At 44.3% G+C, this 23,780-nt stretch overlaps 1 protein-coding gene across 1 annotated transcript in view; it reads right to left on the bottom strand.

Moving 5' to 3' along the window:
• The window catches only part of TANK (TRAF family member associated NFKB activator), an 80,858-nt gene extending 57,397 nt beyond the window's left edge, over positions 1 to 23,461 (bottom strand). The window contains exons 1-2 of the mRNA XM_066612085.1: positions 23,343 to 23,461; positions 241 to 480 (exon numbers count right to left, since the gene is read on the bottom strand). The gene's annotated coding sequence lies outside the window, so the exon portion shown is untranslated. The remainder of the gene's footprint in view (positions 1 to 240; positions 481 to 23,342) is intronic.
• Between the last annotated feature and the right edge of the window lie 319 nt (positions 23,462 to 23,780).

The raw sequence follows: 23,780 nt of genomic DNA, 5'->3' as shown, positions 1-23,780 counted from the left end.
TTTGGACTGCAACATTATATTTTCATAGCTAAGAAACCAAATGTAAAGAGTCCTGGACAAGCCCAGTTGTAATTCTTTTAGCAGAAGAACCTGAATTTAGAGTAAATCTGTCATAAAGATATAATTACATCCTTTCTTTTGAGACTTGATATAAGGAGCATAGTCCAGATTTCTCAAGATATTTAAGCTACGCAGCATATTCTTTGCTAACAGTTTATACAAAAAAAGTATTTTGATTACCTTGTAAATGATCTCCGGATGGACCTTTTTATTCTGTTTCCATTCCAAATAGTAATATAGATAATTTTCAGAGAATCAGGAAGCTTCTCAGAAGGATCTTAAAAGTACAGCTCAGTCAGTATCCTGTACGGGTTATGACTGACGTTAGCTGGGAACTTCCACTGAGAAATCCCCCACTTCAGAACTTCCTTGTATGCAGCAGCAGGCAGCCAATCATTATGAAACGTGCTCTCTGTTAACCTGAGTGTAAAGTGAAAACAAGTCATCAACCACCTTTTGGAATCCAGAATTATGAAAACAATCCCATGCACTTCTGTAAGATCACTTGCAACTACTACATAGGCCTAGTGCACAAAAAGGTGAAGAGACGGTGTGATCTGCAATTAGCTGCCACATAGTGCAGCACTTTGTACAACCCTCTTTAGTCTACCATCCGAATAGCTAGATGGCTGTGCAAGCATTCAGATATTTCTTGCATATTATGTTTTCATACATTCAAGTCCAAACTTGTACACAAGGTTGTGTGTATTTGGAAAGCAGGACTCCCACCTTACTTTCCTGATGCAAGAATGAAAAAAACAAACTGGTATCATTCCTGCATTTGGAAGTGTGGCCTTCATGTATGAAAACACATTGTGGGAGTAGGCACAAGTTTCTGTGGGAAATATACAGGGAATCTGAATACATATAAACTTGGAATAATTTGAGGCTTTTGTAATTGGTTCTACTCTGGCCTTTTTGAGCTCATCAGTACACAGAGCAACAAATGCAGTTACTACACATGTTACAGACATAGTTCCACTGGAAAGACTTCTATTAAGTTTTCCCTGTGCTTGGGTCATAATACATTGTTTTGGGAAATTTTATTTTATTTTTTTTCCCAACTAGTGGTTTGGAATACTGCCTAGATTACAAGGGTGTCAAACATAAGGCCCATGGGCCTGATAAGAATTGTAAAAGCTCCATATCCTGCTTTTGGAATAATTGGGCTTGTGATCATTGAGCCACAAAGTGACATCTCACAGTACAACTCTAGGTTGTAATAGGAGCCATGGCCAACTTATCTCTTTCCTGAACGCTTTCCACATGCGCTGCCTCCAGTGCATTCTCGGCATCACCTGGCAGGACAAAGTTCCTAACAACACAGTCCTGGAACGTGCTGGAATCCCTAGCATGTATGCACTGCTGAAACAGAGACGCCTGCGTTGGCTCAGTCATGTCGTGAGAACGGATCCCAAAGGATCTCCTCTATGGAGAACTCATGCAAGGAAAGCGCCCTACAGGTAGACCACAGCTGCAATACAAAGACATCTGCAAGAGGGATCTGAAGGCCTTAGGGATGGACCTCAACAAGTGGGAAACCCTGGCCTCTGAGCGGTCCGCTTGGAGGCAGGCTGTGCAGCGTGGCCTTTCCCAGTTTGAAGAGACACTTTGCCAGCAGTCTGAGGCAAAGAGGCAAAGAAGGAAGGCCCATAGCCAGGGAGACAGACCATGGACACACTACACTTGCTCCCAGTGTGGAAGGGATTGTCACTTCTGAATTGGCCTTTTCAGCCACACTAGACGCTGTGCCAGAACCACCTTTCAGAGCGCGATACCATAGTCTTTCGAGACTGAAGGTTGCCAATACATGTTTTCTTATATTCCTCCTACTTGCTGGAGCCTGCCAAAGGGAATGCAGGCAAGGTGTGCCAATTGCTGATAGAAGTGATGCTTCTAAGGAAGTCAGTAACTTAGGGCCAGGGTGTGGTGACTGAGGGAGGCAGCTTTAGAGGATGAGTACTGGTCAAAGGAGGATCGGAGCATGTGGGTGGTGTTGTCATGTTAGTGAAGTCAGACTGGCCAGTGCCCATTTTAAGATGACAGTGGTAATGCTTAGGTTGTTAACTGCTCCTCACAGTAAGGAAAAAAAATGAGATGGAAGACTGCTTGGCAGAAGACGCACTGCTGAAAGGGTGACCCGTGTGATAATTGGGCTCTCCCATATCTTGAAAATATCAAGATTTACATATTTTTTGTCATTTGCAACTTATGAGTTCCTAGGTGAGAACAAAGTGCTTATTTCTGGTAAGCACCAGTTTAATTATGTCACTTCCTGCTTAATGACATTATTTTGGGCCCTCAGCAGGCATCCTAGATGCTAACTTTGGGCCTCTGGATGAAATGAGTATGGCATCACTGGTCTAGAACATGGTTGCTTGAGTGCTCCAAGCATTAATTGGATAGTGCTTGGGTCATCACTGATGATGAGTTACATACAGCCCTTCCATTCTATAACAGATTGTAACACGGACACTAGTGCCCGCCCTGCAGATTCACCTGGGAGCTGAAATGGCCTAGTATCTAGGCAAAGGGTGTGGGAAACAAGCATCAGTTTTACGTTCTACAGCAAATCTTCATATTTAGCCATGAGGTATTAGCTGGACTTGACGTGAGCCTTCTCCAGACTTTGCCTTTAGTCATTTTCCTCTTTGGTGGACTGAGTGCACTGCAGAAGCATACTTTATCCAACCATTTTAAAAGGAAAAACAACAGCACAACTTTTCTTTCTCTCTTTTTCTCAAAAACACACAACACACACAAATCTCCACATGCGTGACAATTGCAAATCACACTTCATGCAGTACATATTACTGCACTCCATGAGTCCCTGCTTTGAGATAATGAGTCAGCTCTGAAGTCAACTCTGCCCATGAGTTTCCTGTGTTCTGAAGTCAGTCAAATCTGTCACTGCAGAATGGTATTTCTTGAAACTGAATGTATGATGTGCAATCAGAGAACCCTGTTGTGAGAGGGCACCTTGGTGTTGAAAACCGTTTCCCTGAGTCTCTGTCTGTCTTGTATTTGAGTAGGACCAGAGGGCAAACTCCAAATGTCATGTAGATTCTACAGTTGAAAGTGAACAGTCCCACCGTGTCTGGAAGCTGAAAGGATACTTAGGGAGGGGGTGAGTGGGTAGGACTGGCTGATTCAGCCTCTCAGCTTTTAAATAACTTCTAGATTAGCCCTTATTGGCTAGGTACCTACACCTAGAAGCTTCACTAGGGTTTGCATCATCCAGTGCGAGAACTCATTGCATCACCTCATGATGGACCTCCTCCCATAAGAGACCATACAGAATAAACTATATCTTACACACAACCTACATGTAGTGGCATCACTAGGGTTGGTGTTGTCCCATTAACTTTACTTATTTAAGTATATAACGGTACAGGCAGCCCAACAAATCAGTAACTAATAAAAAACCAGTGGCCAATTTGATGACACTCAGAATAAGAGTTCTAGTATTAGTTCTTATACATGGAAATGAGAGCTGACTCATATTAACACCGCATTGGTTCCCTGCTGTGTCATAATAACACCTCATTGGTTCTCAGAACAATCAGTCTCATTGGTAAGTTTTGAGTTAAAAAAAATTTTTTTGTTACATAAGGCAGTTGTGTTTTCCTTTTCTTGTTATTTATCCATAACATTTGATAGAATAAGATATTTAAAGGTGGTTTATTTCATTGCATTTTGCATGAAATTCCACATCAAATGTTCTATAACAAGATTTCACAATTTCGGCCAATAGTGGTGTCACCCCCCCCCCCCAACTGTGTCATCCAGTGCGGTCTGCACTCTACACACTGCCTCAGCAATGCCACTACTCACACTATCATATTGATAGACCTGACAGTTCATGTAGACATGATCAGGGCCTTGGAGAGGGGGTAATTTGTACCCAGGCCCAGGATCAAAAAGGGGACCCAGAAATTTCCTGGGGTCTTACATTTTCCTATCTACTCAAACTGCATGGGATGCTGGGGACACTACCACGAGCGTGCAGCTGTAGCTACTGCAGCTACTGGCAAGCCATATATGCTGGGTCAAAGAATGCATACATGATGCTCCTTAACACAGTATCAAATCTGGGAGGAAAAGGGACTGTTACAGCAGCTCTTTGGCTTGTGGATCTGCCTACCATGAAGGAATGTATAGGAGCTCAGAGACACAGCTGCAAGACTACAGCTGCTGCAGAAGCAAGTTTTGGTACACACCGGACACTTTCCATTCTAGTGTGAGCTTAAATATGATGATGCTAATTTTTTGCATAATTTTCTATATTTAAAAGATTTTAGAGAGACTTAGGAGTGTGTTTGGTTTTCTGTATTACTGTATCTAGTGGCCAATGTCACATGGGTGCATAGATCTGGGCTCCAAAGACTTATCCAGTTGACTCCAACCTCCCTGCATCCTGTTTTGCCCCTCCCTACCCCCATTCTGCTCTCCAGTCACCATCCTCCCCCACTCTGTTTCACTCCTCCCCCTTTGCAAAGGGGCCCTTTGAAACTTTGTACCCCCTGATAAAATTCCTCTCAGTGGCTCTGGATCTGATCATGATGTTTTTTATTAAAAGTCCTCTGTACCACTTTTCTTCCTCAAAGAAGATTAGGCAATCAAAGTGATGTACAACATAACAATACAAACAGCATCAGAAGCATCAACAAAACTGGAAGGGCAGTAAAGCAGCTATAAGTCACAACAGAGAACAATACAATAAAGCAGCATTTCTCAAAGTGTGCTCCTAGGAACCCTGGGGTTCCTTGAGACCCCTTCAGGGGTTCCAAGAGCACACCAAAAGTGGCTATCCTCTACCTGGTGCTGTGTCATTCCACACATGAGCCAACATTCTGGGGCTCCCAGAGACATCATGCATGTGCTGTCAAGGCTCCTTGAGACTCCGTTTAAGAGTGAAAAGAGCTCAAGACACTGAATAGTTTGAGAACCATTGCAATAAAGGAACCAGGGCCCTCAAGAACATAAGAACAGCCCCACTGGATCAGGCTATTGGGCCATCTAGTCCAGCTTCCTGTATCTCACAGCGGCCTACCAAATGCCCCAGGGAGCACACCTGATAACAAGAGACCTGCATCCTGGTACCCTCCTTTCCATCTGACTGCCCATTTCTAAAATCAGGAGGTTGCACATACGCATCATGGCTTGTAACCCGTAATGGATTTTTCCTCCAGAAACTTGTCCAATCCCCTTTTAAAGGCATCCAGGCCAGATGCCATCACCACATCCTGTGGCAAGGAGTTCCACAGACCAATCATACGCTGAGTAAATAAATATTTTCTTTTGTCTGTCCTAACCCTCCCAACACTCAATTTTAGTGGATGTCCCCTGGTTCTGGTGTTATGTGAGAGTGTAAAGAGCATCTCTCTATCCACTTTATCCTTCCCATGCATAATTTTGTATGTCTCAATCATGTCCCCCCTCAGGTGTCTCTTTTCTAGGCTGAAGAGGCCCAAACGCCATAGCCTTTCCTCATAAGGAAGGTGCTCCAGCCCAGCAATCATCTTAGTTGCCCTCTTTTGCACCTTTTCCATTTCCACTATATCCTTTTTGAGATGCGGCGACCAGAACTGGACACAATATTCCAGGTGTGACCTTACCATAGATTTGTACAACGGCATTATAATATTAGCCGTTTTGTTCTCAATACCTTTTCTAGTGATCCCAAGCATAGAATTGGCCTTCTTCACTGCCACCATGCATTGGGTTGACACTTTCATCGACCTGTCCACCACCACCCGAAGATCTCTCTCCTGATCTGTCACAGACAGCTCAGAACCCATCAGCCTATATGTGAAGTTTTGATTTTTTTGCCCCAGTGTGCATGACTTTACACTTACTTAAAGCCCAGCAAAAGAGGGTAGTCTTTATCACCCTCTTGACCAGGGGTGTGAAACTCATTTCATAGAGTGGGCTGAGTAGCATTCATGATGTCTGCTGAGGGCCAGAAGTGATGTCATTAAGCAGGAAGTGACATCATTAAACAGGTGATTTCCAAAAATAAGTACTTTCATCTACCACTACACATGTATACATGCACATTCTTGGTCCTGGGTCTGCCCAACCCCAGTCCATATTTAAAACAAACTGGGAGACTTTATACTCAGGAGGTCAAAATGCAATATATGGCTGTTTGGGATAGTTAACCGGATAGCTGAGCAAACAATGTCAAACAGCCCAATCCCAGCTAATCCCCAGCATGATTTTGAGGAAAGAGAACATTTGTTACCTTGTGCTGGGATAAGACCACACTGCCCACTGGGTCTACTCAGACATGCACCAGCTATGTAACTGTGCAAGACCTAGTGGACCCAGGAAGGCTGATCAAGGTCGGGAAGCGGGATAGGATAGCTGCCACTGATACTGTCCCCTTCTTGGCTTCAATCTGTTCTTCTCCCAACCCCAATCTTTTCCCTGTTCCTTCCTGTTCTCTTCCCTTTAGCCTGAGCACACCATGTAATGGAAGAGATGGAGCAGTAATTAAGAACAAAGCATATTTCACATTATTTTTTTGAATAAAATTTCAATAAACACACCAGAAGAGCACCAAAAAGTTCACATATACAATATTTGGATTTATTAGACATTTTTGGTGGCATTTTGAAGGCAGATGAAACTTGCTCTTTATATTGCTGGGTATAGAACAAGGTCCTCCTTTGGAATTGTTGAAACATGGAAAATCTGTTTCTTCGAGATTTTTGAGTGGTTACTGCTTTTTTCTGTCTATTTGATTGCAACCGGATCATCGGGCTTACTGGCAATTGTTTAAATTGGCAGGCAGCCCAATGCTACAATTCTTCTGAGGATTTAGGGTCTGCAAAATAGCAACATTTGGCTCTTTAGTGGTGGATCGTCAGGATAAGGTCTTTTTTTCTACCCTGCCCCTGGTGATTCTGCGGTATGACAAGAGTCAACCCACTGAAACAGCTAGGGCCTTCCCACCTTTTGTCCTACTCTGATCTCTATAATGAGCTAAAAGTGGCCTCTTGGTGATGCTTCCAAGGTGCCTTCTAGGAACCATGAAAGCATATAGAGTGGGCCATTCTTGATAGTTGCTCCTCCCTGGTTTCCCCCTTCCTCTGTAACCATCCAAGGATGGGTTCTGGAAGCATTTAAGAGCATAACTCTGTGTTAGAGAGAAAACAAAAAAGTTATAAACTAAGAGACAGGTTAAATGGTTTCTGCATTTGGAAAAGCAATGCAAATGGACAAACTGCGTTTGCAAGAAAGTATGTTAGAATTTCAAATGGCTTTCTTCAGATCCCAGATTCAAACACACAAATAGTGCAAGAGAAGCTTTTAAGCATGTTTGTGATGCCTGCTTTTCAGCACATAGCTATTGATGCTTTGAGACTGTAGACTATAGGAGCTTGAATTTTTGAAGTCCAATACAGTAAGGCCATTTATGGTCTGCATTACTGTAGTGATGGGGACAGCGTGGTAAGGACATGGTATGGCAATAAATTTTGAAGTGCAGAAATTTGACATGACACTCCAATAGCCATGCCCCATTGAGTCTATACAACAACAACAACAATCAACTTCACCTTTCTTCATTAAGGTGTTCTCCTGTCACTTATTTCTATTTTAAAAGTTATTATGTTATCTTTAAATATACCACCCTTTTTATTCCAAACTCTTGCAATAGTTTAAAACACATGTATACAAACTTGAAAAATGGAATTAAAGAAAATCTAGATAAATATAAAAGACATATTAGAGTGTTAGGTTAGGGCCCAATCCTATCTAATTTTCCACTGCTGGCGCAGTTGTACTAGTGGAGTGTGCGCTGCATCCTGTGGTGGAGGGGCAGTCACTGGGGCCTTCTCAAGTTATGGGAACCTGTGTTCCCTTACCATGGGACTGCACTGTGGCTACACCAGAGCTGGAAAGTTGTATAGGATTGGGCCCTTAGGCATGTTTCCTCAGAAGTAAGTTCCACTGTACTCAGTAAGAATTACTCCCAGGTAAAGTTGCATACAATTGTAGTTTTCATGTAACATGAGTTACATACTGCCTCTCAGGCAGTCTTTTGGAATATGATGACCTAGATATGAACATATGCCCCTAGGCCAGTGCTATTCAAACTGGGGCATTGTGACAGCCCAGCCTGAGTGCCCTGGTCTCTGCCCCCTTAAGGGACGAGGGCAGCCTAGAGGCGGGGGGAAGGCAGCAGCGCGATTCCCAGGATCGCACCGCTCAGGGGCTTGGGTGCACTTACCCAAGCCTCCTGCAGCCTCCCTGGGTTACGGCGAGCCCGGTGTGACTTCTGGCAGGGCTCCCCGCAGCAGGGAAAGTGGATGCGCGATCGTACTCCACTTCCGCTTTAGCGGGGGCGGGGTGCGATCAATCGCGCCATCGCGCCGCTGCCTTCCCCCCACCCCCGCTGCCTCCTCCCCGCACCCCTGCAAAGACTTACTGGCTCTCAAACTCTCCCAGAGGAGAGAGCATTGCGTAGGGCATTGCGAGAACCATTGCGAGAAGCATTGCGAGAACCATTGCGTAGGGCAGTGGTTCTCAGAGTTTGAGAACCATTGCCCTACGCAATTTTCTCAGTTTACTTTCTGCTGAGCCTGATGCTTTCTTTGAAAAAGGTTTCAAAGGTTGCTTATAAGCACTTCTGATGATGATACCACTACTCCTACTATAGGAGAAGTTGTAGAGCTGAGCTTCCTTCTGAGTACACCCTTGCTTATATTGTCTTATTAAAAGTGACTCAATGAGAAAACCAGATGATTTACTGGTATTGTGATGATTTACAAGTTTACCATCTATCTTTAGCCTTCAGTGGTGAATAATTCCATCATTGCACCTATCACTATAAGATACAGGGACTGCGCTGAGCCCTGCTACACCAAATAGCAGAATAGAGACCACTGGGGTGGCAAAATCCAAACAATGAGACACAAAACATCAAACTAGTTGCTACCCATATTTACTACTAAACCTTTTCTGTTCCCATTTCCGGTGTAAAGCAGTCATAAGAGAAGATGCCATCTGGACAAGCCCTTTGTAAAAAGGTAAAAAGAAAATCACACACATGGGTGTGTGTTCGCACACACACACACCCCACGGTTTGCCTGGCACAAGTTCAATCTCTTTTGCTCACCAGCTGCTAAGTCATTTTCCTCTTTCTTGCTGCCTCCTTCAAGTGAAAACACACCTGTTCTTCCAACTCTGTACCCATTTGCTGTTGGCTGCCAATACAAACAAGAGATGCAAGATCATTTTTTTTTTTGCCTGCAACATGCAGAATGGATGAATTATTTGACAATTTCTGATTTTGTTACACTTTAAAAGTAATGTAGATTGTACTGGGGGCAGCTAAAGTGTCTGTAACTTGCATTCTCTTGAGCCACTGAAAGGATCCCACACTGAGAACAGCTAAGAAAGAATTCTCTCTCTGCTCTTATGGTTCTAATGCTAGGATCCCAGAGTTTGGAGCAGGAAAAGAACTGGGCTATGGCAAGAAAGAACATAGTCCTTTAAGGAACACAGAGTGAACAAGATCAATGGACTGTTATTATCAGTTGCTCTGACAGTTGCTCTGACAGTTGCTGAGAGCCTGTGGTTCTCACCTCTAGTCCTTTGAAAATGCCCACCATACAAAACATGGACAAAATGTTAGGAAACAAAAATCTTCATAGACCATGACCAATAAGCCCAAGTGTTTCTTACTACAGCACTCTTATGGTTCTGTGTGAAATGGTTCAGCTGTTTGCAATCTCTGGGAATGCACAAAGGTGAAACATGAATGAAGATGCTGAGCCAATTTCCCCATCTTTGTCAGTTATCATCTCATTAAGGCTCCAATCCTCGGTGCAAACTTAGAAATAAATCTTAGTGAAACTTGTTGTAAGTGTTTACTGTAAGTTTAACGCCACTGTTAACAGTAATTGAGTCTCTCTCCTGGGTCTCTTTCCCTGTAGCAGTGACCTATCAGTCACAGTGACAGCTGAGGAGAGCCATTGAGAGAGGGCAGTTGCTGAAGATCAGTTGAGAAGAACAGTTGCTGAAGAACAGTTGAGGAGAACAATTGAGGGGAGGTGGAGAACAGGCAGTTGAGGAGAGCAGTTGAGGAGAGCTGATGCAAAGGAAGATTAGTTACCTCAGGAAGAGATTTTAGGAAGTTTTAGGGAAGGTAGTTAAGACTGTTGGAACTTGCTGTTCTGTTTAATTGGTTGATAAAATAAATTATATTCACACCATTTACACAGTCTCTGGTATTACAAGCGGATGCACCTGACATCCAAGTAAAGGTACTTTGGTGACAGGCTACACATTGTCAGTGCTCACAAAGAATGGAAAACTAAACATATACAGTAGTGCTTTCTGAGCATGCAAAAGTACTTGATACATGCTACCTTGAAGTTCTCCTTACTCCCAGTTAAGTGTGTATACAATTGCAGGCACAGTCCTATGAATGTCTACTCAGAAGTAAGTTCTGTTGTGTTCAGTGGGGCTTACTCCCAAGAAAGTGTGCATTGGATTGCAACTTTAGCCACTATACACAATTCCAGCTTATATAGATGCAATTACCATATATATACTTACTAATCAATTCAATGATGCAACTTATTATTAACTAAAACTGGAGTCATCTTTTATCTTTGCATCTGGAAAACATATCTTTTCAGGTACAAGGATGGCCATAGGCACAGGCCTTTGCAGTTCAGGGATATTCCAGGCTCCCTCCATGAGTTTTCAGCTTTTATTTAAAACAGAATAAAGTCCCAATCTTATCCTTGAGCTATGCCACCATATCTGCACGTATGCCTGTGCAATGACAGCTCTGTTGACATAGAAGTCCACCCACCAATGGACACAGCTATGAGACACTGATGTCACAGTGATGATGTGCTGCCATCAGGAAGCTGCTCCATGGATAACAGGCTCTGTGACATTGGTGGGCATTTGAATACAATTGGACCGTCACTTGTCAATATTAAGGAAAAGCATGCAGGCGGTATGCAACATGCAGGCTGCCAAACGGCTTGGGCTGCCAAGTGGCTCCACCCATAGAGGAATGGGAACTACCCACTGCCCATCCCTGAGATCAACTGTGAAGTCCTTCATATACATCTTACACATCTAGGTGTTTTTGACAGCGATATGCAAGAAGGGCTTTTCTACTATGGCACCCAGATTATAAGAACATAAGAAGCACCCCGCTGGATCAGGCCAAAGGCCCATCTAGTGAAGCTTCCTGTATCTCACAGTGGCCCACCAAGTGTTTCAGTGTGAATAGGATTGCAGCCTAAAAGATTTTAAACCACTTTTCCAAAACTCAAGGCGGTGTACAGATTAATATAATAAAACATGAAGTAAATAAAACATAAAAATAACAAGTATAAAACAAAAGCAATTATCAACAATACAAGAATTTTAAAAAAATACAATAGGAATAAAACCTCTAATCTAATACAATAGGAATAAATCTAATACAATAGGAATAAAATTGTATGCAAACTACAGAATGCAATATGCAATAAAACCATAGCAGCATAAAAGCAGCACAAAGTAACTAATGACCAAAGCCTATCAGCTGTTTATGTCTCTGCAATGAGCATTCCAGTGGCTTTATGGCTTTGTTAAACAGCTTTATGGCTATCACAAATGTGACAATGTCAATGAGTACAGACTGTAAGTGAGCAGTCAGGACTGTGCAATGATGGGCATCATACATCCATTGCTAACAGTAAGACCGTGAAGGGGTTGGGAGGGAGGCTAGGAGGGGTGGAACAGAGTGGAGTGGATAGAATGGGTAGGCGACAGAGGCAGGTAGGAAGGTGGATCAGGCCCAGGAAGGGGGCAGGCTTGGCAACAGCAGAATCTGCCAAATCCTAACTCCCTTCCCAGGCCCAATCTGCCTTCATTAGTTAATACAGACCTGCACAATGACCCCTAGTCAAGGAACTGCACTCTGGCCTGATTTCCTAACAGCCTGAGCAAGGCTGAGGGGGTAGTGGCCCTAGTGTCACTGGGAGACTGACTTGGGGGTTGGGTGAGGGGATGGGATTGCCCCCCACCTCAGAAAACACATTCTAGGCATTACTTCATTTTTTTGGACTTAACTATATGCACAGTTGCCAAAAAGCTTGCTTGGAAATGACTGAATCCCACTGAGTAAATGGGGTTTGACAACCAATACAGGAAAACATCTTAAAACACCCATAAGTATAGTTTTTAAAAACAAAGATGTTAGGCTGCAATCTTACACACAGTTACCTGGACATAAGCTCCTTTGAACCCAGTGTGACTTACTTCTGGGTAAATATGTTTCAATGCTCTATCAATTCATATTCTATTCTGTTCAATGGCAAAACTTTGAATTCAGAGACTGCTGCCAAAGCCTTGCTTGTGTTTCACTGTATAGCTTTGAAACCACTGGATGTTCTATTACTCAGTCTTGATCTGCATGTAAAGGCTTGGGCATGTTTTTTCCCCATATTCCTAACTTTAGACTCACCATCATTTAAAAGCTTTAGTTGGATTGCAAAAACAGATGCGAGTCAAGCTTCTGGCAGGTCACAATCTTGTCTGATGTGCTAAGTTTGTCCTGGTGGAACAAATATTGTCCAAGACCTGTCCTCAAGGCACCTTTGTCTGAACGTAGATTCAATATTCCTGCTTTCTGAATGTGGTGATTCTGAACATGGACGACTTATCCATAGAGTTGGCTGATTGTGAATAGTTGGATGTGACACTTTTCAAGGACCTCCCAGGCTTTTAGGGTGCAGCAGATGTGACATAAATTACATCTCCTCTTACAGGGTCTTGCTTGCATGATAAACTGTCATATTCTCTTGTTACATGTGCCTTTACTGTTTTCTATTCTCATGTGTGATCTGTTTGTTGCTTTGCTCAGGTTTTGGGGGGGGGGGCAATGCCTGCATTCAGTCCTTCTCAAACAAATGATTCCCTCTGCCAAAGATGATGGCACCAACCAACCTTAGGAACCAATCCAGCATGGATAACTGTTCATGCAGCTCTGAGTGATGGATATAAGGTTTTATGTATGGGACATTAACCTTATGAGAATCTGTGAGCGGAAGCCTGCATCTCTCTGCAGCTCACTCTTGCTGGATAGGTGCAAGCATCTCTTACCCATATTTACCCTTTAATAATGTATATCTCCCTAGCTTTGCTCATATAGTGTGATTATTCTGGTAGTTTGATGACCCCTTTCCAATATATCTCAAGTGCCTACATTACAACGGAGAGGGGCTTTTTTTTGGGTTGTTGTTTGTTCATTTCATTTGAGTCTTTTTTTAAAAGTTCCAATCTGTATTCCTCCCATCTGGTTAGTCCAGCACTCTTCTTAATTAGTAAAATGCCATCCTGTCAGATTCTCTCCTGCCAGGAAAGTCATTCAGTTACCAGATCACTTTTTCACCTCCATCATATATCTGAACATTTAAAAACTGCAACGCATCACAGTCTCCTCTAGCAGGAAAAAAACAAAACAAAATCAGTGGCAGAAATGCTAATTAAGAAGAGTTTTACATAAGACTTAACTATGAAACAGTTCTTGGAGTGTATGCCCACAAGTGTAATAAAGTATATACCTGCACTCCTTTTCAATTAACCTTAGTTTATCTGGCAGGGGGAAAGCAACCAACAGAAATAACTTGTTCACTTTCTCTCTTTCTCTTTTCTCTATCCTCATTCTAGACACACTGTGTATATGACATGTGGCTCATCATAATAGTTGGCGAATAACTAAAGAAATAAAAATGTCTTTATAGCTATTATTCTTTAATGTTGCTTTAAGCCTGTTCTTCTCTTAAAGAGCCACTTTAAGAGAACATGTTGGCGATTAAATCAGAAGCCTTATGTTGAATGTATCAGTTATATTACAAAAACATAATTATTTTGCTTCCATCTACCAATTACACCAAATGGAATGCCAACCATTTTCAAATTACTGGATGAGAGAAGTTTATTTATTCATAAACTGAAGAAACAAAAAATTCAGCCAGTCAAACAGCCCAGCATATTGGAAAAACAAAACACTTTCTTAAAAAAAAAAAGAGTGCCTATTAATTTTATAATAAAATGATAACACCATGGCAAACATATGGGGGCATATGGGGGATAGTCAATTGATCTATAAACAATTCACACAAAACAGGAAACCATGTGTAAAGCAAGAAATGAACTGGGACTGTTTCTTTTAACCACTATTGCCTCTCCTATGTAACAGTAAATGATGGAGATCTCATAGTGCCATTTTTGACCTTTCTAAAAGAGCTCATCATATCAGTGAACAAAGACAATCCATCCAGTGGTCAGGAATTATTGACCTCTGCTGAAAATGTAGACCATATATAAAAATGTGCTCCTGACCATAGTTTAGGGATGGCTTTGATATCATTATACATTATTGTACTTCTACTCACACATTGATTTCTAAATTATACAACTTCCCCATTTTTGAACACTTTAGAGATCCCAGGGGATCTGTTCATGTTTTGTTCATATATCCAACATCACTATTATCATTAGCAAACATGTAAGATATGAAAAGAAAAATGTACGTACAGTACACCTACAGTAGAGTACTCTATATTGTGTGGTCCCATTGGCTAAACAATGGTGGCAGAAATGTTCAAGAATGCTGGGAATGAGTGCTAATGCCATCTATTGTGCAGTGGTTGAGCTTATGACTGTTGCTCTGAACAAGCAGTAGAAATACAGCCAGGCATTGTATCTCTGAAAATTCATCAGATGGATTTCTAAAGTACAGGAGCTTCTGCATCCTGTAGTTTCTGGATTGTGTAGTGAACCGGGGTCAGGATAGAGTCAGAAATTAGAAGCCAAAGAACAAACCAAGATTGAGGCCCAATGAAAAAGGATGAGAGCTAGGAGTCATCTTTTATAGCTCTTCCTGCCGAGATGGGGTCAATTGTCAATTTGCACAGGCGGGTCCAGTCCAGATCCTTACTGCCCATAACGATGCTACCAGCATGCTGTACTTCACCGTGGCGCACCGCAGCAGAACAGCAGCGCAGCGCAGCAGAACATACAGCCAAGGGGTCCTGATTCTAGTCTTGGTGGCCCGCACAGTATTTCAGAATGCAACAGGGATCCCCCACAGACCTCAGATAATAATAATAATTATTACAAATATTTATATACTGCTTTCCAACAAAATAGTTGCTCGCAAAGAGGTTGATATACCAAAATAAATCAATAAATCATTTCCTTGCAATTTGCATTTGCATGCACACCTGGATGAATAGCTGTTTAGCAAAGCGTACCTTCCACTCCACTGGCCTTGCTGTTGTCACTTCTGATTTCCTTGATAGCGCTACACCCACATTTATAGCAGCAGCTAATGTTTTTAAGCTTAGCAGTTTGTCCCTCCGCATCCCCACCCCCCAAGAAACACCAACTGCCACTGAGGAGGAAAGGGAAGAGGAGAAAAAGAAATTGTGTCTTTAACCAAATGCAAGCTGTCTTGAGGGCTTCTTAGGAGGTGGCATACAATTCACGAATAAACGGAAATAATGGACAGAGCTATAGCAAGCTGCACATGGACTGACTGACATTCTCTCCTCTCAGCCCCTAGCTCTGTTGGAAGCCTAGTGTGAACAAGTAAGTGTTTACACACATTGCTGCTTTATGTGGATTGCACATTTTAGAAGATACTGGTTATCAAGCTTAGCAGCTGCTTAATTTGCAGAACCAATGTGCAAGCTAGAAATATAAGTTTTGCTCAAGCAGCAGCAAATGTGGCCTGAAGCATGTGTGTGCTGGGGTGAAGGGAAGACCATCTGCGCTCTCCAACAGTGGCAAAAAGCAAGCACGACCGGACAGGTGCAGACACAGCACACCAGCAAAATATTTCATGCACATTTATCACTGAGCTCGGAGTATCACTGTAACATTATAGGGATTCCAGGAAACATGTACTGTACTGTAATCTGTCTTCACTATTATCCCCTTGGCCTCTCTAAGTGGTGCCTCTGTTGTGAGTGTGATTATGCTGTACAGGGCAGAGGGTTAGAATCACCATGCACTACTATTTAAGTCAAGATGCCGCAAGACATGGCACAATATGAAGCTAAGCTCAAACAGGAACATGAGTACTGTATGGTCCAAAATATGCAACTGAGAAATATTGCAATGCAAACATCCTGGTTTATATTTTGCCATCTTTCTGGACGGCATGTTTTCTGCTTATATATTTGCAATACAGTGAGTAAGGCATGCATGTATGGAGAATAAAATATGCATCAGGGACTCTGAAAAATACCACACAAACCATAGAAGTATGCGTTCAAAATAATTTATTTGTTCTGCTGTGTTTTTTTTATTCAGGTCAGGAGTAAGGGAGTGCCTAAAATCTTCCTTTGCAAGTAGCAAAAGTACACCTTTAAATTACATATGGTGATACCTTATTGCAGGGCTGCATAATTTGCAACCCATCAAGCTGCATGTGGACTGCTGGCAAACAGCCATCTATGATGGCCCACTGGGGTGTTGATACACCTCCTGTTTTGCTGCCTGCCTGCAGTGAAAAAAACACAGGGATGTTGTCATGCACTGAGCAGGCCTCATGGTTTGTAGGCTGTGTTCAGGCTAGTGGTCCACAAGGTGTGCAGGCCTGCCTTTTGTTCGCTGACAAATAGCAAGAACAACAAATCTCCTGCCTACTGTGCCTCACCAACAATCAGAATTCTGTTTTCTAAACAGAAAATGGGAGTGATTTGTGGGGGATTAGAGAAGATTCCGGATCTGTCAAGGAGAGAAATTTCTCATTTTTCTGGCAGGGAAAACCACCAAACGAAACCAGGGAACATGGCGTTGGCTTTGCGGTCAGAAATACCCTGCTGAAATCCATCATCCCACCTACTGTGGGAAGTGAAAGAATTTTGTCCCTGCAGCTCCAGTCATCAGCAGGACCTATCACTCTCATCAGTGCTTATGCACCGACTCTGTCGTCTCCAGCAGAAGCCAAAGACAAATTCTATGATGACCTGGCCACCACTGTCAAGAAAATCCCTGTAAAAGAGCCATTGTTCATCCTCGGCGATTTCAATGCTAGAGTTGGTGCTGATAACAGTTCATGGCCCACTTGCTTAGGTCAGTTTGGCACTGGGAGGATGAACGAAAATGGCCAACGCCTGCTAGAGTTTTGCTGTCATCACGGTCTCTGTGTCAGCAACACATTCTTCAACACAAAGCCCCAACATAGAGTCTCTTGGAGACATCCAAGATCAAAGCACTGGCACCAGCTCGACCTGATCCTCACCAGACGCTCCAGCCTTCCCAGCATCAAGATCACACGCAGTTATCATGGTGCTGCCTGCGACACTGACCACTCCCTGGTGTGCAGCAGAGTGAAACTGCAAACAAAGCGACTGTATCACACGAAAAAGGAAGGAAGACCTCGCATTGATACCAGCAAGACCCGGGATCAGAGAAAAGTGGAGGAATTTGCACAAGCGCTTGAGGAATCTCTTCCAGGCCCGGCCGACGCAAACGCATCCAGCAGATGGGAACATTTCAAGAATACCGTTTACAACACCGCCTTGTCCATATTCGGCAAGAAGACCAACAAGGCGGCAGACTGGTTTGAAGCCCACTCTGAGGAGTTGACACCAGTCATTGAGGAAAAGAGGAGAGCTCAAGCAGCATACAAGGTCTGTCCCAGTGAGCGCAACCTGCAGGTCCTCCGAACTGCTCGCAGCAAAGTCCAACAGACTGCCAGGAGATGTGCTAACGACTACTGGCTCCAGCTCTGTTCCGAGATACAGATAGCAGCTGACACGGGCAACATCAAGGGGATGTATGATGGTATCAAGCAGGCCCTAGGTCCAACACAGAAGAAAATTGCCCCTCTGAAGTCTGCCACAGGCGAGGTCATCCAGGATCGGGCGCAGCAGATGGAACGCTGGGTGCAGCACTACTCTGAGCTATATTCCAGAGAAAATGTAGTCACCGAAGAAGCACTGAACAACATTGAGTGCCTGCCTGTGCTGGAAGAGCTTGACAGTGAACCAACCCTAGAAGAACTTCACGTGGCCCTGGACTCCCTTGCCTTTGGCAAGGCACCTGGAAAAGACAGCATCCCTGCTGAAGTCCTAAAATGCTGCAAAGAGATCATCGTCACTGAGCTGCATGAAATCCTCTGTCTCTGCTGGAGAGAAGGTGGAGTACCTCAAGACATGAGGGATGCAAACATCATCACGCTGTACAAGAACAAAGGTGACAGGGGTGACTGCAACAACTACCGCGGCATCTCTCTCCTTAGCGTTGTAGGAAAGCTGTTTGCCCGAGTTGTACTAAAGAGGCTCCAGGTACTTGCAGAGAGCGTCTATCCAGAATCGCAGTGTGGATTCCGAGCCAACAGGTCCACCACTGATATGGTATTCTCCCTTAGACAACTGCAGGAGAAATGCAGGGAACAACGACAGCCACTCTTTATAGCCTTCATAGATCTCACAAAGGCTTTCGACCTGGTCAGCAGAGACGGCCTCTTCAAGATTCTCCCCAAGATTGGATGTCCACCCAGGCTCCTCAGCATCATCAGATCCTTCCACAAGGACATGAAGGGCACTGTTGTCTTCGATGGCTCCACATCAGACCCTTTTGACATCCGAAGCGGAGTGAAGCAGGGCTGTGTTCTTGCACCAACCTTGTTTGGGATTTTCTTCGCTGTCCTGCTGAAGCAGGCCTTTGGAACTGCAACAGAAGGCATCTATCTCCGGACCAGATCAGACGGAAAGCTCTTCAACCTCTCCAGACTGAGAGCAAAATCCAAAGTCCAGCTGAAATGTCTGCGTGACTTCCTCTTTGCCGACGATGCAGCTGTCACTACCCACTCTGCCAAAGATCTCCAGCAGCTCATGGATCGTTTTAGCATGGCCTGCCAAGATTTTGGACTGACAATCAGCCTGAAGAAAACACAGGTCATGGTTCAGGATGTGGACTCACCTCCCTGCATTACAATCTCTGAGCATGAACTGGAGGTTGTCCATGACTTTGTGTACCTTGGCTCAACGATCTCCGACACTCATTCTCTCGATGCCGAGCTAAACAGGCGCATCGGTAAAGCAGCTACCACGTTTTCCAGACTCACAAAGAGAGTCTGGTCCAACAAGAAGCTGACGGAACATACCAAGATCCAGGTCTACAGAGCTTGCGTCCTGAGTACACTTCTGTACTGCAGCGAGTCATGGACTCTTCGCCCACAACAGGAGAGGAAACTGAGCGCTTTCCACATGCGCTGCCTCCGATGCATCCTCGGCATCACCTGGCAGGACAAAGTTCCAAACAACACAGTCCTGGAACGTGCTGGAATCCCTAGCATGTATTCACTGCTGAAACAGAGACGCCTGCGTTGGCTTGGTCATGTCGTGAGAATGGATGATGGCCGGATCCCAAAGGATCTCCTCTATGGAGAACTCGTGCAAGGAAAGCGCCCTACAGGTAGACCACAGCTGCGATACAAGGACATCTGCAAGAGGGATCTGAAGGCCTTAGGGATGGACCTCAACAAGTGGGAAACCCTGGCCTCTGAGCGGCCCGCTTGGAGGCAGGCTGTGCAGCATGGCCTTTCCCAGTTTGAAGAGACACTTTGCCAACAGTCTGAGGCTAAGAGGCAAAGAAGGAAGGCCCATAGCCAGGGAGACAGACCAGGGACAGACTGCACTTGCTCCCGGTGTGGAAGGGATTGTCACTCCCGGATTGGCCTTTTCAGCCACACTAGACGCTGTGCCAGAACCACCTTTCAGAGCGCGATACCATAGTCTTTCGAGACTGAAGGTTGCCAATACATATAGAGAAAATAAAAGTCATGATTGGTGTTTCATTGTAATTACTTCCCCCAAATAGTGCACAGGAGCTCATTTTGACTTTTTCTCCCCCACATCTTTGCTTCTGAACTAGATTTCTGAAATCTACTTATTTAGCATTGTGCCATAAAGTCATGTTGAGCCCAAGCCTATGCCTTACTCAGAAGCAAGTCCTATTATAATCAATAGGGCTTACTCCCAGGAAAGTGTGGATAGGATTGCAGCTGTTATGCATAGCGTCCACTGATGGCGCAAAGAATTCTCATAAACTTCGGTCCAAAACAAACATGCAAAAACCCACATGGAAATCAACATTTCCCACAGATGTAGTACACTTTTGGATACCCCAAACCATGTGGCATTTCCTGTCCCTAAACTTCCCCTCCCCCATTGAATAAGTATCCTTTTCACTTCTTAATTTATGAATTCCAAATCTTCCACGTGGGTTATGACCATATGGCTGGAAAACACGCATGGTTGTCCAATATCGATAAGTTTTGAGTCCTTGGAAGAGGTGAGATGACACGACTAGACTTTGTTCTGGGGGAACCTTTTCTTTGCCAGATCTCATCCTCCCCTTGTCTTCAGTCTTAAAGGGCAGCTGTCTCCTCCCTCTTACTTGTGGAGAGTAGAAGAGAATGACACAAAAGCAGATTTTGCTTGATCTTTGGCTCTGTGAAATTGAAATTGCAGCAGAAAGGAGAGGGGAGGAGATGAGTACCCTCATCCCTTCCTTTGGGACAGCTAAGAGAAAGCCACTGATAATAATGGAGCCCCTCTTATCTGTACTTTAATGCCATGGGCACTGCCTCCCTCTTGCTGTACTGCCATCCTATACCCACTTTCCTGGGAGTAAGTCCCATTGAAGACAATGAAACATGAGTAAGCATGCATAATATTGTGACACTGAATGCATTGTGTGGAGAGGTGCCTCTCTCTCAGGGTGACCAGAAACAATGGACAGAGTGCTTATACCTTTAACCATTGTATAGAAGAGGGAATCTTGGTAGATGCAGCTTTTTAAACCCTTCCAGGTTGAGCTGCACCTGCCAAAAATCCCTCTTCTATACAATGGTTAAAGATATAGGGACTTTTTCCTCCATTGTATCTGGTCAAACTGCTCTCTCTGCTGAGGAGAAAAAGGTACAATGGGTGCCTTGGAGTGCTAAAAAGAGCGTATCTATCAGCAGTGGTTGGGGAGGATGTTATTATCTTATCAGTTCACCCACCCTCCCATGCCACTCAGCACAAAGGTGGCTGCTGCTGTCCCGATCTTCTTCTCATTCACTCTTAGTGGCCCCAAAAGGAAGGGATGGAGGCTTTTCCTTTTCTTCAACTCTTCTCCCCCATCCAGTGATGGGTGGCACCATTTTCCCCCAGGCAGGAAGAGGTGCCTCCACTAGTGTTCCCAGAGGGGGGGGGGGACACTAGATTTTGCAGGACGCCTCTGTGTTGCTCTCACCGCCCAGAATGGCTCTGATGGTAAGGGAGAGGGGCAGCTTACAGGATGTGTTAAAGCACCCTGCAAAACCAAGCACTGGGAACACTACTGGGTTCCTCTCCCTGTAACACATCCAATGACACAATCCTATGTATGCCTACTGCAAAGTAAGTCCCAAAGGCAGGGCGCAAAGGAGAGTAAGACAGTTGAGGAAGATGCTGACAGCTCATCTGTATGTCCCTCCAGCGCCTTGTGGCGCTGTGTACCCATCTCTTTATACATTCTTGTTACACAGAAACATTTTTTCAGCTTTATTGATTCTGGATGTGACATGTGGGGTTGCTGCTTTGGTGACTGTTCCCATGTGGCTACTTTGGGGTGCACTTGACTTGCTCCAAAGCAAGCACCAAGGAGTGTCAGCCTTTGCTGTACCCTCTGTGCAGCTGTGGGGCAGGGGAAGCCAGAAATCATGCTCCAGTCCTGCATATGAGTCCAAGTCATATCGAGGAACTTGTCTGGCTACTGAGGACTGAATGCTTGGTGCATGCTGACACAGTAAACAAACACAGTCCGATCTAATGTAAATTCCCATGCAGTGATGCAGCAGTGCCAGCATAGGCTACTTACTCTTCATCCCGTGGGTTTAGGTGGGGCTGCTGGAGGTCTTGCATTTGTCCTGTTGCCCCAGCGTAAGCCTCAGCAGCCACAACAGGTCAATTCAGACCTGCGCCAGTAATATTGCATATGCCAGCACCCCACCAATTCTACCCCCTTCCAAGCCTGACCTGCTCCCGTTGTCAGCCCGTTTCATTCTCCCCCAATCCTGTTCAACCTCCTCCTGCCTCCTTTCACCCCTGTGACTTACCTGCTCCAGCAGGCCTCCTAACAACCGCCAGCACCAACAGGCAGGCTCTGGTCTTCCCGTGAGTGCGCCTGGGCCTTGCACTGTTGCAAAGCATGTTATGGCACTTTTGTGACAGCACACGCTGGCAGAAATTAGAATGTTGCTGACTGTAATAAGAAGCATGCAGATCTTGCTGTGCTGCCCTAACCAAACATGTCATTTGCATGACCAGGAGGTGTACTGCCCTCAGAATGGCAAACTCTCATTGGGGAAACTCCCACCAATTTCAGTGGGTAAGTGTTGCTGGGTACATGCAGGCACAGGAAGTCTGCTGAAAGATTATTGACAGAGCAGGAAGGGACTCTGTGGCTTTTTCCATGAAGAAGCCCTGGGATTGGAGTGAACAGGTCCAGCCTATTTAGACACTGATTTTTTATACACAAACTTGACTCAACACGAATGGCCCCTGCAAATGAGAAGGAATGTGCTAATCCTTGGAGAAGGGGAAAATGCACCCCTTTAACATCAGGTTAAAAAACTGAACAGTCCTTTAACAGTAGCCTCCTTAATGAGAGAGAAAGAGGGCAGCTGGCTGACAATCCATCAATCCTTCTCTTTCCAGCGGACCCTGAGCACATGAAAGAAAGGTGATCGCTTTGCATTGGTGACGGGAGGGGCTGAGTGAAGGGCCTTTCCTTCTAAGTGCTTGGAAGACAACTGATTGATGGATTGTCTTCTTAATGACTCTTATCTTACATCACAAAGGTCAGCAAGGCTGTTTTTAAATCACCAGAGCAAAGAAACCTTGTTTTTTACATAGATTTGCTAAGGTGTGTTTTTTGCCATCCACATGAATGCTTGGAACAGAACCCACAAGAATAATGAAGCTCAACCTGTAGTTACAAATTCCATGTGGGTTGAAACTCATGGATGTGCTCACAGAACAAAATATTCTGTAGTCCACATCTTGAGCCTTATCTCCCACAGAGCTTACCAGTCCCCTTCTTGGGCTGAACCACTGTCTCCATCCTACACCATGTCTTTTCACAAATGCTTGCACACACCAGACCAGGATCAGGTGTCTCTAAACAATGGCCCATGGGCCACATAGGATACTCCAACACATTTTGACTGGCCTGCTGGGCCCAGTGCAATTATGTGAACACACCCCCACCTCCTCTTTCCTTTTCTTCTCTTCTCTGTCTTGTTGTCTTATGTGCTCCCTGGGGCATTTGGTGGGCCACTATGAGATACAGGAACCTGGACCTGATGGGTCTATGGCCTGATCCAGCGGGGCTATTCTTACGTTCTTATGTTCCCATCGCACCCATCACCATACATTTTCATTCTTCTGCTGGATGAAGCAACTGCTGTGCAGGGATGCTCTACTGAGAGGTCAGCTGAGAAAGAGAGAGAGAGAAAGAAAGAACAAGTAGCCCCACAGCTGCATATATTTTGGAAATGCTCTTATGCATATATTATTATCTATAACTGATCCATTCTGGTCTGCTGTTACTGCAAGGTAGAGTGATATGGCCCTTGCAGCTGATAATATGCACAAAAGGCTCCATCATCAAGGATTTGTTGGATGTAAACTTACATTGTCCCAAAT

Source organism: Tiliqua scincoides, chromosome 1 (assembly GCF_035046505.1).
Source record: "Tiliqua scincoides isolate rTilSci1 chromosome 1, rTilSci1.hap2, whole genome shotgun sequence".
Taxonomy (NCBI): Eukaryota; Metazoa; Chordata; class Lepidosauria; order Squamata; family Scincidae; genus Tiliqua; species Tiliqua scincoides.
This window is presented reverse-complemented; position numbering and strand designations above follow the sequence as displayed.